We start from the raw sequence: 20,000 nt of genomic DNA on the forward strand, positions 1-20,000 counted from the left end.
CTTTTAAAGGCCATAAAGGTCAAATTCTCAAATTTGTGGGAATCGAACCGGGTTTTCGACCTTCTTCGAAGAACTAACTCCAATAAGCGACAGCACGTATCCTGTTTCCTTATTTTAATGTCCACAACATTGTTTTCTGACCTTTAAAGGTTATACAAAGGTCAAATTTTGAAAGTTGTTGAACGAAACCAGGTTTTCGACATTTTGCAGCAAATAACCTGTCACCCGTACCATATCATATTGATCATTTTTATAACTTGGTCAAAAATCATCACATTGTCTCATCCTTGACTTTTTTTTTTTTTTTTTTTTGTATACCTTGGTCGAGGCTCGTATGAGAGCTAACACACAACTCACAGCAAGGAGGCATGAGACAAGAGGGGCGGGAGTGGAAGGGACAAAACAGTGGGGAACAGACACATTAGGTGAACTGTGGAAGGGAGAGGGATGGGGATGGGACGGGGAACATGGAGAAGAGAAGATGGACATTACAGGGACTTTCAGGAAGGAAAGCAGGAGAATTGAAGGAAGTGGGCTTGGGTGGATTATCGGGGGTAGAAAAGATCGAGGATTTGGATGGGGGAAGATAAGAGGTGGTGGTGAACAGCTGTTTTGAAAGCCTGGAGGGAAGAATGGGAAAGAATAGAGTGAGGAAGTTTATTCCAAAGGCGGGAAAAAAGAGGAATGAAAGAGTGAAGATGAGCAGTGATTCGTGATTTTGTCAGTTTTACCAGAAGGGGGTTGTTGGCGGACCTTGAGCGCCCTGTGGAAATGTGGTTGGGACAAATCGCAGAGAGAGCAGGGGGGGCAAGGCTGGAGAGGAGTCGGTAGAAGACAGAAAGACCACCGACCAACCTGCGGTGATTGAGTGAGAGGCCCAAAGACTCAGCTTCATTGCGGGAGATGCCAATGATCTTAAAAGCCCTGGTTTCGACAGCGTGAAGCCGAGAAAGGTGGGAGGCAGGAGCACCAGCCCAGAGGGGAGAGCAGTACTCCATCAGGCTACGGACAAAAGCTTTGTAAGTAGTCAGGAGCTCAAGAGGGCCGAGGAAGGACTTTGCACGACGGAGGATTCCCAGTCGGCGACTGGCTTTTGAGGCAAGGTTGGAAATGTGACTTTCCCAGGAAAGGTCATGGCAGATAGTGAGACCCAGAAGCTTGAAAGAAAAGACTTCTTCCAGAGGATTGTTGAGAAAGTGGATGGGGGGGTTTTCTAAACGGTCCTTTCGAAGAGACATAGTGAGAGTGTGAGATTTGTGTGGATTGAAAGACATGTTCCACGTGTTGGACCAGTTTGTGATTTTATCCAGATCTGCAGTGAGCGAAGAAGCTGCTGCTTGCCGGTCTGAGGGATGACAGATGGTACGGCAGAGGCTGGAGTCATCGGCAAAGAGAAATAGAGGATTTTCCAGAGAGTCCGAGAGATCATTGATGAAAACCAGAAAAAGAACAGGGCCCAGAACGCTACCTTGAGGAACTCCAGCCTGCACAGGAAGAGGGGATGAAAGAACTCCATTTAGGGCCACACGTTGACTACCACACGTTGTTGACTTCCGGTTCCGGTTTTGAGCGGCAAGAGGTCTCCTTCGGGGCTCCCTGCTGACATTCTCAAAGTTAAGTTCCGGTTGTTATTTGTCCCGTTTTAACTGTTTAATTTTCTCACCTACATGTTAATGTGTGTTCCTAGTTCGGTTTTGTTTCAAAAATCGTGCTATTTTGTGAGTATTTATGTCGACGTTCTCACCTGGTGTTTGAGGCCTAGTCCTAGGCTTGAGGCCTACCGGTTCCACTTGGTGTTCGATCGTTTTTTTTTTTTGTTTGTTTGTTTTTTCTCCCCATTACCTTCAATTTCTATCCTCCCCATTACCTTCAATTTTCATCCTCCCCACTTTCCAAACATCCCCCATTCTCCCAACTAATCTCTTTCTTATCTCAAAAAAAAAAAAAAAAAAAAAAAAAAAAAAAAACCCAACAACAACAACAACAACCTTCTCCCGATTCTGCTACTTCTTCCTCTTAACTTCCTCCTCGTCTTCCTCGATTTCTTTTTTTTTTTTTTTTTTTTTTTTTTTTTTTTTTACACTTCCATGACCTAATCTGTTGAACTCTCTCATACATTAATATTAACAACAAAAACGATCTTATAATGCTTCATCTTCCTCTCTCACACATGTGGTACTCTTTACTGTTTCACAATGCACTACTCTTCTGCTATTTTAACAGACTGCTCTCATTTCGACCTCTCCTTCATTCCTTGCCTAAAAAATCCAACTATTACAGCGCTTCTTCTCTCCATGCTCTGAATTCGCCTTCATTGCATCCATCAAGAATTGTGTTAAATCGCATCTCTGACCTAAAACTTTTAAAAACCACAGTTTGCCATGGATGCTCGCTTTCCATCAACCATTCTTTTTCCAACTTCAGTGCCAACTCACCCCCTCACCCCTCACTCTCACTCTCAAAGCAACCATCCCACTCTTCTCCCTCCAAGCCTCCCTCTCACCTCTTTCAAAAATTCCCCCCTCACCTTTCTCCCACCTTTCATCCCCCTCACTCTTCCTTCTCTAAGTTGCCCCCCTCTCATCCACCAACCTGCCTCCCTCCACTGCCCTCTCACCTCCATCTCTTCACTCCACCTTCTCAAATCCTCAACTGCCATCTTCCTTGTCTCTTGTCCCCCTCTCTCACAGCACCACAGAGCCTTTTCTCCTCCTCATTCGGCCCCCTCCCCTCGCTATTCTGCAATACCCCACACTCCTTCAGCAACCCTCCTTACCTCCCCCCCTCGTCCCTCGTCCGACCCTCCCCCGCCCCCTCCACCTCCTGCACCAAAAGCCTCCTCCCCTACCTCTTCATTAAAAGTGTGGACCTCAAATATCCGGGGCCTTCGCTCAAACCTTTCAGATCTTTCCATGCAGGTTGCCACTGACAAACCAGACATTATCTGCCTAACAGAAACTTTCCTCTCCCAAGACGTGTCTGACTCCCAAGTATCTCTCCCTGGTTACTCCCTCTTACGGTATGACAGACCTGAGCCTCGTCCTGGTGGAGGTGTTGCTCTCTTCATCAAAGACTCTATTCCTCACTCTCCCTGCACTGCTCTCACTGCCCCATCTGAAACTTCTGAAACTTCTGCTTCTGATTCTGCTTTCGGCTTCTGAAACAATCTACATTGTCAAATAACCATTGTCGTCTTCAGACTTGTCTATTTTATATTGCGAACCGTGGTGTCTGTTCATGTGTTCATCTGTCTGTCTGTCTGCCTGTATCCTGTTTTCGGTGGCCGTTTCCCATGCTCTGTTTGAAAAGCTCAACATTCACTTTTGAAATGACAGTACACTGCCACCATTTAGCAGTGGGTAGTGGAAGTATCTCAGACCTTTGGCTCTGTGGGCAACCAAGAGTGCAACACAATTAACCTTTTGAAGTCCATGGAATCTATCCAGAATTCCAGCAATCTGTGTGTGTCTGTCTGTCCGTCTCTGTCTGTCTGTCTGCGACCGCCGTTTCTCGACAACCGCCAGTCCGATCTGATTGAAACTTGCTGGGAATATTGCCGGGGACCCGCGGATGTGCCTTTTCAAGGTTTGATATTAATCGGATGAGCGGTTCCCAAGTTACGGCCATTTTATTGCTTTTTTCAGTGTTGGAAAGGTGTATATATAGCAGCTGAAGTGTCGTTCCACCTTATCACCTTATCATGCCATTTTTTCCCAAAGATATCTCAGAATAATGATAACAGCATATTAATAATAATAATAATAATAGCACAATAATTGGCAGTAATAAAAAGAATAACGTGATACAATGACCAATGTCTGTCAACCAATAACGACCTTTCTATTGTCTGTCAACCAATAATGACCAATAACGTCTGTCAACCAATGACAGGACACGGTGCCATGACATCACGAATGTCACAATTAATGGCTTTTTTTTGCACGATTGACGTCACAATTCTTCTTCTTTTTCGTTTGGTATGACGTCACAATCGATGCTGGGGACCTGAGTATGTGCCTTTTCAAGGTTTGATAACTGTTTTTTCTCAAGGTAAGAATTAATTGTTCAAATTATTCATTAATCCCAAGGTTTGAATTTTCCCAAGGGAAAGAGCTGTTTCCGAAGGGTTTGAAAGCTGTTCTTTCTCAAGGTTTGAATTAATTGTTGTGCTTGGTAGACATTTGTGAATACATTTACAGAGAGAGGGGCGAGAGAGGAGGGGGAGAGAGGGGGGAGAGAGGGGGAAGAGAGGGGCGAGATCGGGGTAGAAGGGGGCAAGAGAGGGGGGAGAGAGAGAGGGGGCGAGAGAGGGGGCGAGAGAGAGGGGGGCGAGAGAGAGGGGGGCGAGAGAGAGGGGGCGAGAGAGAGGGGCGAGAGAGAGGGGGCGAGAGAGAGGGGGGCGAGAGAGAGAGGGGGCGAGAGAGAGGGGGCGAGAGAGGGGGGGCGACAGAGAGGGGGGGCGAGAGAGAGGGGGGGCGAGAGAGGGGGTTTCACAATTCTTCTTCTTCTTCGTTTGATATGACGTCACAATTGACGCTGGGGAACTGAGTATGTGCCTTTTCAAGGTTTGATATTAATCGGACAAGCAGTTCCCAAGTTACGGCCATTTATCTGTCAACCAATGACAAGACACGGTGCTATGACATCACAAATGACGTCACAACCTATGTTGTTTTTTTGCACGATTGACGTCACAATTCTTCTTCTTTTTCGTTTGGTATGACGTCACAATCGATGCTGGGGACCTGAGTATGTGCCTTATCAAGGTTTGATAACTGTTTTTTCTCAAGGTTAGAATTAATTGTTCAAATTATTCATTAATCCCAAGGTTTGAATTTTCCCAAGGGAAAGAGCTGTTTCCGAAGGGTTTGAAAGCTGTTCTTTCTCAAGGTTTGAATTAATTGTTGTGCTTGGTAGACATTTGTGAATACATTTACAGAGAGAGGGGCGAGAGAGGAGGGGGAGAGAGGGGGGAGAGAGGGGGAAGAGAGGGGCGAGATCGGGGGTAGAAGGGGGCAAGAGAGGGGGGAGAGAGAGGGGGCGAGAGAGGGGGCGAGAGAGAGGGGGCGAGAGAGAGGGGGCGAGAGAGAGGGGGCGAGAGAGAGGGGGGCGAGAGAGAGGGGGGGCGAGAGAGAGAGGGGGGGCGAGAGAGAGGGGGGGCGAGAGAGAGGGGGTTTCACAATTCTTCTTCTTCTTCGTTTGATATGACGTCACAATTGACGCTGGGGAACTGAGTATGTTTCCCAGGTGTTTCCCAAGTTATGGCCATTTATGACACGGTTGGTCCGATCTAATTGAAACAATGCCCCAATCCAGTCGTCATTTATGAGAGCGAAGGAACGAAGCTGCACATACTGGCACACACCTACGGGCCCGTACTAGTAATTTAAATTGTGAGATCAACTTAAACTTTTCCTGTCATTGGAGACTGGTACTTTTCCAAGTTTACGATAATTTGATGTCACTTGATATCAAAAACTCAAGACCGAGAAATTTCACGATTCTTCTTGTGGTCCTCCTTCCCCCCTCTTCCTCCTCCTCCATTTCAAGACAGATCTCTCAATCCAGGCTGGCACTGATAAACCAGATATTCGTTTCACAGAACCCTTCATTCTGCGATTTTGTGTCGACAATGACAGAGTGGCTCTTGACAATGAGTCAGATGGTAGTCGGCTGATGAATGGCGTTCAGTCTCATTTGCAAGGTGAGAACAATGTTCAGGTTTGGTCATTTTCACAAATGGCCAGCCTACAACTTATCCAATGGATGCAGCTTTTAGCTTTATTCTTGAAAGCCCTGTGCAGAAAATGCTTCTGAATAAAACTGAGTGATATTTTTCATAAAATAAAATGAATTTATCTCACCCCACCCACAACTTATGCCTCCCCACCGTTACCTTTCATCATGCCCTTTCCCTATTGTCTTGAGGTGTCAATTGGATATTGGATATCAGACCATCAAAAATGAGCAACCCACCCTGAAAGACATTCATGAGCTAGCTGGGTTTCTGTTGACAAAGCAATCACAGTATGGAAACTTTCAAGAGCAGTTCAATTAAAAAAAAAACGCTTAAAATGCAAAAATTCGGTACACTACTGCTTTCAACCAATTGTCTTACAGCACATCATCTGGTTTAAAAGAGATTGAGGATTGCAGTGAACTGGGATGTTATATCAATTCCTCAATACCAGGAGACTGTCTCCTTCACAAAAGGATGGGGGAACGTTCACCAAAAGTATACAAATGAATGAAAAAGTTGCAGGCCTTAACAAATATTTGGATAAACAGGAAGAATTTTGAATTTTATTTCATTTTAAATATATTCGGTGCAATGTACCGAATGAACCGTCATGGTTAAAAATACATACCGGAAACACCCTGACGATCACCTCATTCCTCACTGGAACTGCCTGGCAAGCAAGAAGTCTTTGCTCGAGCTGCAGTGATCATCACAAGTGGTGTGCCGGTCGTGGTCTGCTTCAAACCTGTGCAGCACTTTTGAGTCCTTCTGCAACTGGATTAAAGATGGATGAAGAAAAATAAAGTAGTCGATTTTTTTTTAAATGGGAAAGGGCAGGGAAAGCTCTGTTTCGTGTCAACACAGAGTTGTGCGTCAACACATTGGAACAATTAACAAAATGATTTGCAACACCACGTCAACACAAAATTATTTTTTCCATCTCAGCGTACATAGATGTAGAAACAATTGGGGGGGTGGGGAGGTGGGAAGGGGAGGATGGTCGGATGGTGAGTAGAATCCAAATACCTTTTAATAAAACACCAATTACCAAAAGATCGTCAAAATCAAAATATCATGATGAATTCTACCAAAAGAAACAACGTAACGTGAGGGATATACACAAAGTTGTGTGCATGCAAGCATGAGCAACTTCAAAACTGAAGTGGTTGTTTGAAAGTCTTGACTGAGATGTCTTGATGAGGGAACAATTTCAGTCATGTTTATCAGAGAGTATGCCAGCACTCTCTGTTGGGATGGCGTAGGAAGAAAAAGAACATTTGGTCGCACCCACTATATACAAAACTAAAGTTGGAGTAACTTCTCCAAAAAGTCACTGATTGCATATGAGAGCCTACACGGTCTGTTTTTCTGATTGTCGAGACTTGGCACACGAAAAGTACTCCTCACGGGGAATGTGTGATTTTTTTTAATGATGTCGTGGGTGCCTTCGTTATATCACAATTGCATTTGTGGAATGTGACATGTGATCAGTATTAGTCGGGTCATATCCAGGACTCCCGTGACCATGGAGAGCATAAGTTCGTTTGAGGATGGATTTTGGTACTTTGGGGTATTTAGAAAAAAAGGAGCTCCTATGTCCTTCCCAAAAGTGTGGGCAAACTCCACCAGAGGGCAAACTCCAAAATGGCCACTGTCAGCCATCTTGGAAATGACACAATTACATAACTCTTGAGTAAAATAACTTTCAGACCTGAAATAAGTGTCGTTTTTTTACTAATTTAATGACTAGGATTCCATTTTAGTGGTTATTTTCTCATTTTGCAGCAATCTTGAACATGAAATTCAAGATGGCTGCCAACGGCCATATTGAATATTTTAATGTCCCACCTTCCGAAATTGTGAAGCTTTTTACTATTATAGTAATTATGATGTTTATTTTGTCACAGGATCATTGTATTTCTGCAAGCAAAAGACCACCAACTGCCACTACAACGGATCAGTCATCACATGAAATCCCAACTGTTGAGTAACAGAATTAACTGAGTTCAGACAAACATGGCTGAAGAATCAATCAGTAGCAGAAGTAGCAACTCCCCTCCTCAATGTGTGTTGCAATGTGGTGATCGTATTTATCAGGAAGACTCACTTGATGGGATTTCTCGTGAAAAGTGGCAAAGCTTGCGTGAAAAAGCAGCTAATTGGAGGGGGCTAGATAGGTTTGGCATGGTGTACGAGAGTGTCAACTGGGAAAAGGGACACAAAGGTCTTTACATGCACAAGGAATGTTACCTGTCTATTTCAAGCAAGAGAAAGATCCAGCAAGCTGAAAAGCAAAAATCTGCAGATAGTGAACAAAGCAGGCAACCCCGACAGTTGCAGTTCTACAGGCAGTCTTTAAATACTGCGTTGGCCTTGTTTTGCCCTGACCTTTTCTGCTATTTGTGCTTGGAGAACAGTTCCTGCACACTCGTTCCAGCTCACTATTTCATTTCGTTGAGTTTGTTGGTTTCATGTTTTCTTTACACTTGCGCATTTAATGCATAATTAGAGGTGCAAATTTTTGACAATTGAACTTCATTTCTTGTGTCTGCATTTGCCTCTTTGATCAACCCTGCTCTTTTATTGGGTTTGGATTTCCTCAATTGATCTTGTGTTTGCTTGTTGTTACCACCACACATGAACTCAATACCTTGTTTTGTTTTTTTTCCTGTGTGTGCAGTGAATCTACGTCTGCGTCCGAGACCCCAAAACCTGCTGCTGCCGATCCCCTTCCAGCTCTTTCACCGAAACGCTGACGTTCGAGTATAGGGCATCTACATGATAAAAACTTATGTGTCTGGTGCATGCGTCCAGAAGACAAAAAGCATACTGGACGGAAATTGAATACTTTGTATCTTCTAAATCAAGAAAAGGCTTGGAACATGTTTAAACAGCATACAGTGTTACTTGACGACATGGACATGAGAGATCGCATTCTCAAATTGATTGACACTACACCTGAGCCATTTGCAGCTAAGATACGATTCCATCATCGCTGCTGGTTCAAGTACATCACCAACTATAACATTAATGATGAAAGGCATGAGTTGAATGATGAATGAGCTGCAAAAAAGACCATAAAAATTAGTTAGAAACAACCGAGATCATATTTTCAGGTCTGACGATGACCTGAAATCCTGGATTTCACATTGAAATCCAGGATGACATCCTGGATTTCACATTGAAGATGACCACGAAATGAAAGAATAACCACTGGAATGGGCCCCAAGTCATTAAATTAGTAAAAAACGAGACTTATTTCATGTCTGTAAGTTATTTTACTCAAGTTATGTAATTGTGTAATTTCCAAAATGGCCGCCAGCAGCCATTTTGGATTTTGCCCTCACTTTTGGGAGGGGCAAAGGAGCTCATTTTTTTCTAAATACCCCAAAGTACACAAATCCATCCTCAAATGAACTTATGCTCTCCATGGTCATGGGAGTCCTGGATATGACCCAACTATATTGCTTTGTTTGTGAGGTAGGTGGAGGAATGTCATGGAAAAGAAAGGATTGTATAACGAAGCATTGTCCGTGGACATGAAGGAAACATCTCGATGTAAATTCAGTCGGAAAACTGTGAGTTTAAGTATGACGTGTCACCGCATGGTAGGGGTGATGCTGTATTAATTAGGTAGGGTTCAAGGATAATTTCTCCCAGGATGCGATTGCTCCCATGACCTTTTCCTATGTTTTTGCATTTCAAGATCGGCGATAAAAAGGAATCGCATCCTTAGAACAACCACCGAGCCGAACATTTTCAGGCAGGCAAAAACCTCACCTCTTTAAATGACAACTGGAGAGACCACGCCGCTGGGGTGGATGATTGATGAGCGTGACATGAGAGAGAGGAGGATTGAGTGAGGGTCGTAGTGGGGACACGCAGGAGAAGGTGCGGGACAGCAGGAGTGAGGCAGGATCGGCAGTGGGAAAAGACGGACATTATGGCAGGCTATTCCTCGACACGGTGAAGAAGGCTGCATGATTCTTGTGTTCGTGCTGAGGCAAATTGGCTCACATGATGGAGCAAGATGCTGCCATTGACTGTTGGCGAGGTCGTGTGGGACCGTGCCTCGAAGCCTCGTGTTGTACCATTGGGGAAGGAGACGGTGCCATTCCTCAGAGAGCAGCGGCGTCAGCAAGTGCGATTGACGAAAGAAGCTGCATGGCGGTTTCTGAGCCACGGTGTTGAGCATCACCGCCCGAATTGCCTCTTGTATGCTTCCCACCCATAGAGCGGCTGGGTGCCATTGTGGGCGTGTTTACGCGCACAGTGACAACACGGTTTGGCGACCTTCAAGTTTCAGAAACTCATCTCTGGGCACACAGCGAAGTGCCAGGATAAAGGGAGGAATTTATTTTATTTTTAATGTCCCCATGTCTGTATTAAATTGTGTGTGGTGGCACCTCAAATAGGAATGTAGGTTACCTCACATTTCATATTTATCCCATTTTGATTTATCCCCATTATGAATACTTGATATATTTTCATTAAAACCCCATATTTATTTAAGTTGCTCGTGTTGTCTATTTGTCGTGGGTTCGAGGGTAAAACCCATGTGCCTCCGTCCTTGCCGCCCTATAATCTCCAAGTATCACGTGTTCGCCTCCAAACATTTGGCTATCCGTCCAGGTAGGTTAACCCTCCTCGACAAACCAAGTGAATTTTTTACGTCATAGGTGCCTTCGTTATGATGTCATAAATGCATATGTAGAAAGCCACATCTGATCAATATGAACATTTTTGAGGGTCATCTCAGGATAAAATGCTCCACAGAAAAAAAAATTGATGATGTCATAGGTCACATGACTTGGCAGCCAAAATAGGTCAAAGGTCACAAAAAAAAATAATAATAAAAATAAAAAACCCAAAAGTCTTCTCCCAAATGGCTGAACAGATAGAGGCAAAACTTAAAAACGTATGACCACCTATCCATGAAACAAAATGTTACTACATTCGTCATCGGTCACATGATTTGGCAGCCATATTGCATTTACCCTAAAACCACGAAAAAAAAATAAAAAATCTTCTCCAGAATACCTGGACAGATCAAAGGGAAACTTCATACAAATGCTCCTCAAGAGATGGGTATACAAGTTTAAGGAAGAATTGATAGGTCTCATGTTTTGGCAGCCATATTGGATTGAAGAAAATGATAAATGTTTTCTCTGGCACCACTTAATCAATTAAAGTGAAACTTCACAATTATGATCTCATAGTGATGGGGAATTCATGTTTTAAATTTCAAGTTCACCGGACACATGGTCTGGCAACCAGGAATTATTTAATTTTTTGATCTGGGTTTTTTTTTTTCTTCTTTTTTTTGTTTAAGGCTCACTTGGCTGTACCTGAATAGGTTTGTGGTTTGAGGAGGAGCAGCTGAAACCCAAATCCTATCCAGGTCCGTCCTGATAACTTCATCTTTACTTTTTACTTGTTCGGATTCCTTCTGGTGACTCCAATGCAGGACTGCACCTATTTGGTCTTCCATTTGAATGGAATTTATTTTAATCACATTCCAAGTTCAAGTGCATAATGATTAATTATAAAAAACAAAAACTTCTTGGGTCAGGGTCAGGTGTCCGATCAAAGCGGGACGTCTTTGTACCCGGTCATCACTGCCAATAATTATAAAGTGGCAGTTCCAGTTGTGTTTCACTAATTATATAACACATCAGTACACAAACACCACACAAAACAAGTCCTGGCAAAAGTCTGCGATCTCAGATTGCTCTTTTTCTTGTTGATATCATTTTTTTGTCCCATCACTAAATGGTGAAGAATCACTGAAAAATATTATAGGATTCTGATCTTCACCAGAATCATAATATAATGGGCGTAAGCCTGGAATTTCCAACACACTTTTCTCCGAACATATTCTGTTCATACTTCCGAAATCTTCACATTATGTGTTCCATGTATTTGCGCAGGTGATTGCGGATTCAAAAAAATTGAATATACATAGAATTATCAGAGGGAATCGATGACGTCACAATCAGCAGCGTTCGCCGGCAAACCGACGGCCGGATCCCAGATGACATGCTTTACTTTACTAAGTCCATGAGTTCAGGACGTTTGTTTAACTCAACATTTACGACTTTTATTCTGCCATGTTATTCATCGTTTCTATATTACCTCCATCAACAGATTAACATGTCAAATCGTTCGTGTTACTCATCTGGCACTATGCGTCAAGGCCAACAATCGAAAGCGACCAATCTCAAAAGCAACCATGGGCATCGAAGACCATAAGACAACCACTCATATCTATATATATATATATATATATATATATATATATATATATATATATATATATATATATATATATATATCTCTCTCTCTCTCTCTCTCTCTCTCTCTCTCTCTCTCTCTCTCTCTCTCTCTCTCTCTCTCTCTCTCTCTCTCTCTCTCTCTCTCTCTCTCTCTCTCTCTCTCTCTCTCGTTCGGCCCACGTGTGCTTCTTTTATCCCACGCTCACACTCCCTCATTGGGCAGAGAGGGAACGATCTATATATTTGGGGCAAAGCCAGAGCGCAACGCTTGTGCCCATATTTGGGGCGAAGCCAGCACACCAATGTCCAGCGAAACTCCGCCTAGCACACTGGACTCCGCCCACGTACGTGCTGACACGCACGTGTGCAATGGTGCCGGTAGATGATGGTGGAAGGAAGCGAGGGCAGGTGTCGTTGTTGTTGTTGTTGGTAATTTAAATCCGAACTATAAAAAATAACTTACAGCGCACGTACAATTAATCACCCATTAAACATAGGACGGGACCCCAACTAGAAACACATACTTACTGATATGGCTGAGCTATAGGACCTGGCTGTTGTGTGCAGTGAGCTTCCAACTTCGCAACAATATCACCAACAAATCGAAGAAATGTGTTTACAATGTTTAAATACTGTACGTGATTTTAAAATCTTTGATACACTCGGCATCTCAGCTAAACATGGAAAGGAACAGTGGAATATATGACGTGAAGACTACGAGGAGGTCAGTTCAGCAGGTTTCAACTTTTAAACCTCAGTATCCAAGCTCATCAGCTCCGGATAAGCAATCATGTTTTTATTTATCCTCATGGCTGGTTTTAAAATCAATTGCCAATTGGTTGTTCATGATTCGGGAGTGCTTTCGAAACCATGTGCCGAGAAATCATCCATCTATCAATCCATCTTTCAATCCCTCCATCCTTTGTCAATCCATCTTTCAATCCCTCCTTCCTTCGTCAATCCATCTTTCAATCCCTCCATCCTTCGTCAATCCATCTTTCAATCCCTCCATCCTTCGTCAATCCATCTTTCAATCCCTCCATTCGTCATCAATCTATCTTTCAATCCCTCCATCCTAAGTCAATCCATCTATCAATGCATCTTTTAATCCCTTCATCCTTCGTCAATCAATCCATTTTTCAATCCCTCCATCCTTCGTCTATCAATCCATCTTTCAGGCCTTCTTTAACTCCAGCTCCCCATCTATCGCCGGTCCCTCCCTCTTTCATCTGCAAAATGTATCTCAATCCAAAATCTCAAACCCCTCTCTTGGTCCTTGCACCTTCCAACCCCCACTTCACATCATCCCCTTCAACCCCCCCTGTTCATTCCACATCCCAAAAACATCCCTCCCTGACCTCCTCCGCCCCTCCCCAATCACCACATCTGGGCTGGCCAGGGCTTGCCCCCCACAGGGTTTTTGAATACACATTGGGAAACGTCGGGTATCCCAGCATCCCAGGGGCTGCTCCATGCTTCCTGAAGTAGTGGGGGAGGGGCGACTCTGCGGGCCACGTGGGTGAGGGAAATACCGCACTCATCTCCTCCCCGTGTAATCTCACCGCGACCTCGTGCTCCTCCCTGGGTTCCCCACCCGCCATTTTATTTTGTTGATCCGCCATCGTGTTCATTTCCTCGGAGGATTAAAATTAACAAAAACCTTTTTAAATAAAACAACCAACCGAAGCGAGCCGTGCACACAAATGATTAATTGTCCTTTAACGAGTGAGGTTCGAATCCGGCTCCTGAACACCGAGGGATGTTTGTACTGTACGTGACCCTGAACACCGAGGGATGTTTGTACTGTACGTGACCCTGAACACCGAGGGATGTTTGTACTGTACGTGACCCTGAACACCGAGGGATGTTTGTACTGTACGTGACCCTGAATACCGAGGGATGTTTGTACTGTACGTGACCCTGAACACCGAGGGATGTTTGTACTGTACGTGACCCTGAACACCGAGGGATGTTTGTACTGTACGTGACCCTGAACACCGAGGGATGTTTGTACTGTACGTGACCCATAAATATGGATTTATTAAATAAAAATCACACGGACACGAGACGTGAAGGAACAGATGTGGCGGGACGAAGAGAGACGATGATAATCACTAAACACTTACCAACGGGGAAACCAACCAAGGGGGTTCAATTTACTTTGGACCCACAGGGTGCAGGGTGGGTGCGGTCCACGGTCCAGGGTACAAAGAAGAGCCGGTCCCGGCAAAAAAAGAGAGAACAGTTGCTGAGGATCGAATGGCGACGAAAGAGCAACACAAAGGAAGTTTTGTGTGAGTTGTTCATTCGCCCTCTCATCTCCCCTCCCCCCTCTCATCTCCCCCCCTCCCCCTCTCATCTCCCCCCCTCCCCCTCTCATCTCCCCTCCCCTCTCATCTCCCCCCCTCCCCCTCTCATCTCCCCTCCCCCACACGGGTCTCGTGCGATCAATGACGAGACACGCCCACGTGGCTCAACTGGCCAATAACAGCGCTTCGTCTTCCCAACAACGAGGTCCAATGGCGATCCAAATTCCGCCTCCGTCAAGGCAGGAGTCCCGCTCCAGGTGATGACGTACTGATGATGTCACGCGAGTGATGTCACGATATCGAAACCCTCGAGGTAAGGGAAAGGGGTCGATAGTACAGAGCACGCTGTGAGTGGTGACGACCTCCGAAAGATGACCCAGTCAGGGGTCTCCTCACTGTACCTCACCAAGAACCAGAAATCCACGAGCAAGAGGGTGTAAGACCAGGGTCTGAAGGGAATGACCCCATTGCAGCCTCCTCAGAAGAGGATTGTGAGGAGGAGTTGAAACATGTGTTGATCAGCAGTGACGAGATGACGATGAAGACAAACACGGAAATGGAGATTTGTTGTTGAAGAGAATGTTTCAGCGCTTCTTCTTCTTCTTCTTCCTCCTCTTCTTCTTCTCTTCCAGAGCCGGTCGGCTCTATACATGCCACACAACTCAACGCGATCAAAATTGTTTATTATCCTATCAAGTGTAAGGAAATTTAAATGGATTTCCCACACTCCTTCAGGAATTTTAGTGCCAGCTGACAGAGTTGAGGGTGCTTCTGGTTCATCAGCCTCAACACTTCCGGGAGATCCAACACCTTGATCCCCATTACTCCTACTTTCTGCACAAGATGCCGCCTGGATCCCACAGAAAGAGGGAAGTTTAGGAATAAATGATTTAGATCTTCGGGTTTCCTGCACGTCTCACAAAACCCCAGAGGGTGGCACCCAATTTTATACAGGTATGAATACAGGTGGCAGTGCCCGAGTCTTAGCCCTCCAAGAGCCACCTGGTCTCTCTGGGAAAGCAGGGGAAGTTTAACTGGAGGTATCACATCCGGAGGAGGTACCACATCCAGAGGAGGTACCACATCCAGAGGAGGTACCACATCCGTAAGAGGTACCACATCCGGAGGAGGTACCACATCCGGAGGAGGTACCACATCCAGAGGAGGTACCACATCCGTAAGAGGTACCACATCCGGAGGAGGTACCACATCCGGAGGAGGGACCACATCCAGAGGAGGTACCACATCCGTAAGAGGTACCACATCCGTAAGAGGTACCACATCCAGAGGAGGTACCACATCCAGAGGAGGTACCACATCCAGAGGAGGTACCACATCCGTAAGAGGTACCACATCCGGAGGAGGTACCACATCCGGATGCACCGTGTCACAGAATCTTCCCTTCGTGCTGGAGTCCCACTGAAATTGCCATTTTTTTCTCGATCTGGTCCTTGGCCAGACGAATGATTTCCGATGGTCCCAGGGGGATTTGGGTGATATTTTCCGGTTTCAGGGCATGCACAAGATCACAGGCCTAATTTCTACCAATGTCGACATGAGCAGGGATCCAGCACAGGTCGACCACCAGACCCCTCCACTTCAGGATATTAACCAAATGCCAAACTTCCAGAACCAAGTCATTCCCACAACCATCCTGTGAGGATTCCAACACTTAACGCAGAAAGTGAATCAGAGAGGATAACCACACTGAAGGGATTCAACTCAATTATCCATTGTGGAGCCAGAACTATGGCAAATAGTTTGGTCCAGAAAACCGAGAGATGATTCGTTCTCCGAAATGCCCTGACCACCCTGAAATCAGGGAGGCATATTGCTGCAGCTGTCCTACCAAGAGAAGGTTCTTTGGAGCCATCTGTGTTTACATGCAATGATTGACTCCAATTTGAATTGATAAACTCAATTGCCTGAATTCATGTGACCGCAGGATTAGCCGTGTCTGATTTTCCCCGAATATCCACATGGTGAGGGGGTTCAAGGGTCCAGGGGGCCCAAATACAAATTTTATGATGGGGGTTGACCAGAAGGGAATCGAACCCCATTTCCTGAGCAGTCATTTTACAAGAAAGGCTGAAAGGCGGAGAAGTGGAGTTCTCATCAAGCTTTAGATATTCCCAGCGGTTTTTACATCAGGCTTTGCCAGGCTGGTTATCCCCGGATGAGGTGGTTCTCGCCCAATATTTCATTTTCAAAAAATCCCAGCGGAGAGACAAGGGCATCTCACCTGCTTCCACCAGAAGGGCAGAAACAGGAGTGTTGGTAAAAGCCCCTAAACAGATACGGATGGCTTTCGACAGGACAATCTCCAGTTTTTTCCGATTGCTCATGGACATCCCCAAGGACCAGGCCACCATGATCCAGATGAGAACGAATAATAGCTTTATATAACAACAGGAGAAGACGATCACGATGTGCTCCCCACTCGGTACCAGAAATACAACATCAAAGATTGATGTCTTTTGCACATTTACCAGTCAGCTTCTGAACATGGGAAGTCCAAGTTAATCCCATATCAAAGATGACTCCTAAGAATGATACTTCAGAAGATGGTTCAGGGAAGTATCATTAACTACCATAAACATGGCAATGTCATCAGCGAACAGAAATATCTTGCTGTGGAGCTTGGAATGGGAAGCTACATCATGAATCATAACATTAAACAGAGTTGGGCTTTGGCTGCTTCCCTGGGGAATGCCCTTATTTGTATGAAAAATGGAGGAGAGATTCTGACCGACCCTCCCCGAAAGGATCTATTCGATAAAAAGTCCCGAATCCACTCAAACATTCTTCCATTGATCCCGAGGTTGGTGTCTTATTAAGGAGGCCATCTTTCCAAACTGAATCATATGCTTTATGGATATCAAGGAACACTCCCAGGAGACACTCCTAATTATTTAGGGAATTTGGCAGTGCTGTAATGTGGTCCATAACAGACCGTCCCTTTTTGAACCCGCTCTGGAATTTATACGGGAGGTTGTTCTTTTCCATGAATAAAACCAAGCGATTGTTCATCATCTTCTCCATTAATTTGCAGATAACTGAAACGAAAGAAATCGGACGATATGAAGATGGGGCTGCACTATCTTTCCCATCTTTAAAGGTAGGGATTACAATTGAGTGTTTCCAATCACAGGGAAGTTTCCCTCAAGCCCAAACCTCATTGAAGAATCTCAGGATCACATCCAACACCCTATCATCCAAGTGCTTGAACATGAGAAATGATAACCGATCTGGGCCCGGGGCACTATTCCCAGCCTTCTGGATTGCCTGTTTAAGCTCCTGAAGAGTGACGTCAAGATTAAGTGAAGAATTTAGAGGCTGAACTGCGATGGTGGTCACCAGAAATTGATTTGCTAATTGGGGAGTACGAGCTTCCAACTCATCACACTTTATGAGGTCATACCCACTTCCGGAAAAGAATTGGCCCAGGGCCTCTGCCTTGTCTATATTTGAACAAAAGGTTTTGTTCTGTAAGATAATCGCTGGAATAGACTTCCATCCACATTTAACACCCTGCATACTCTTAACTCTTTTCCATATGGTTTTAAGTGGGGGGGTCCAGATTCATCGAAGAACATAATAATTTCCAAGATGCAGTCTTTGTTTGTTTAATAGTCCTTTGAGCATACGCCCTTTTCCTTTTGTATTCCATGGCATCCTCCAACCTAAGAGGTTTCCTTCATTTTTTAAGAGCTGTCCTTTCCTGGATCGCTTGTTTGCAACCCTCATCCCACCAAGGGACTTCGATTTTCTTACCCACTGGGCTTCTGTAAGTTGGGATTGTCTCACCAGCTATGCGATTCATGGTTAGGACAATATTCCTGTTGAGGCTGTCAATATCGCTATCGACAAACCCTTCCTTCAATTCATTGGAACATCGACATGAGAAAAGACCCCATTCCGCCTTGGAAAAGTTCCAAGAAGCCAGTCCCTGAGGGTCCTCAGGATCTCTTTGTTGTTTAAAACTTGTGATCACTGGAAAGTGATCACTTCCTTCGTTGTCGTCATGGACCTTCCAATCACATCTCGCTGCTCCACTTGTTGAAATGAGAGTAAGATCCAGAGGGGACATCTTCCATGTGGACAGATTAATACATGTTCCCGTTCCATCATTGAATACCACCACATCAATTTCATCAATCAAACCCTCGATACACTCCCCATTTCTATCCGTGATTTTAGAGCCCCCAAATAATGTTATGACTGTTGAAATCCCCACATACATGGACCACCCCATCCCTCGGCAAATTCACCCTCGGCAGGATCTGCGCAATATGGGCCATTACCAAGCTGGATTCGAGTCGTACCCCGAGCGGAGAGTACCAGATGCCTGCCAGGCCGATTAAAGGATTACGGCAGCAATGAAGCCTCCTAATTCCCGTTCACAGCATGACAAACCAATGGAAGAAGCACAGAAACGAGCTGGTACTTTCAACAATAGGGGTATTTATTTACAAAAAGGGGAAGTGAACACACAAAGAGCAGAGCTATCATGACTATAAGAAATGCAATGTACAATGAGCAAAAGAAAGCACTTACACAATTCTACTTGAAGATGGGCCCACACACAGACACACACACACAGAAATGGACCCCGTCAGGTCTTTCTTGAAGGCTTCCAGCTTGAGGAAAGGTGAGCTGGAGACCAGAGCCTGTGCTTGGACCTGTCCACCTCGTGTGGTCTTCGACGATCCGGCTCAGCGGGACTCGAACCCGCAACATGATGCCACTCCAAGCACCAGGTACTGCACTCTCCAACCGGCCACGCACCAATCGACCAAGACCAAGGAGAAGATCAGAGATGACGATGACCCAGGACCAGACGAACCAGCCAGCACCAAGACCCACGACCCCCAAGACGACGATGACCTCCACCCAGACGAACCCAGCCTGGCGTTCCTTTATATTCCTTTTTCCTCTGGGGTGAGAAAATTGCCGTCTGAGGCGATCTCCACCCTCATTGGACGGGGCGCCGTGGGAAAGTCGCTCTCTGTGGTCATCTCAACCCTCATTGGCCAGCGTGTCGTGAGAAGGTCATCCTCCATGGCAATCTCAACCCTCATTGGCCGGCGTGTCGTGGGAGAGTTGCCTTCTGTGGCCTGATTGGACAAGGGGCACGCCCCTGCCTTCCTGGGCAGAGTCCCAGTCTGATGCGATGGAAATCTCTGCCCATGTACGTGGCCGAACGCACATGAGCAATGGCGTCGGTGTGTGAAGTGGAGTGAAGATTTATTGTAACCGAAACTCCGCAGGGCACACATGTAATTCCCGTTAGACACAGGTAGGGGGCCATAACTATAAACACACACTTACCGATGTAACTGTTCTCCAAGGACCTGAATGTTGTGTGCTCATGGCTGCCAGATTCGTAACACTACCCCCTCCCCTTTTTACAGACTCGTCCCGAGTCGTTGAATTTTCGTGTGACCAGCAAGCTGTAAGTTCTCCCCTAGTACGATATACCTACAGATCCTTGAGTATGATATTTTTTCATACATGTCCCAAAAATAAATAACCTAGTGCGCTGCGTAATACTATCAGACTCACTCGGAGAACTTAAATAAATTTAACAGTTTGTGTTCACAGTTAAATAAAGTTAACAGTTTGTGTGGGTGAGTACACAGCAGCTGAAGGTCAGTCGTCCTTAGGGCCTGCTCA

General features: G+C 45.2%; 1 protein-coding gene across 5 annotated transcripts in view; it reads right to left on the reverse strand.

The window, feature by feature from the left end:
- The window catches only part of LOC147031879 (uncharacterized), a 163,393-nt gene that overhangs the window by 11,758 nt on the left and 131,635 nt on the right, over nucleotides 1-20,000 (reverse strand). For 4 of the 5 annotated variants that reach the window (XM_085868525.1, XM_085868531.1, XM_085868559.1 and 1 more), the window contains one exon: nucleotides 6,369-6,514. The gene's annotated coding sequence lies outside the window, so the exon portion shown is untranslated. Of the gene's footprint in view, nucleotides 1-6,368; nucleotides 6,515-14,141; nucleotides 14,323-20,000 lie in introns of those variants that run through there. The other variant, XM_085868550.1, reaches the window with a different exon arrangement.

The sequence above is a fragment of the Eptatretus burgeri genome, chromosome 2 (genome assembly GCF_056783735.1).
Source record: "Eptatretus burgeri isolate ZD-2024b chromosome 2, Ebu_testis_v1, whole genome shotgun sequence".
NCBI classification, from domain to species: Eukaryota; Metazoa; Chordata; class Myxini; order Myxiniformes; family Myxinidae; genus Eptatretus; species Eptatretus burgeri.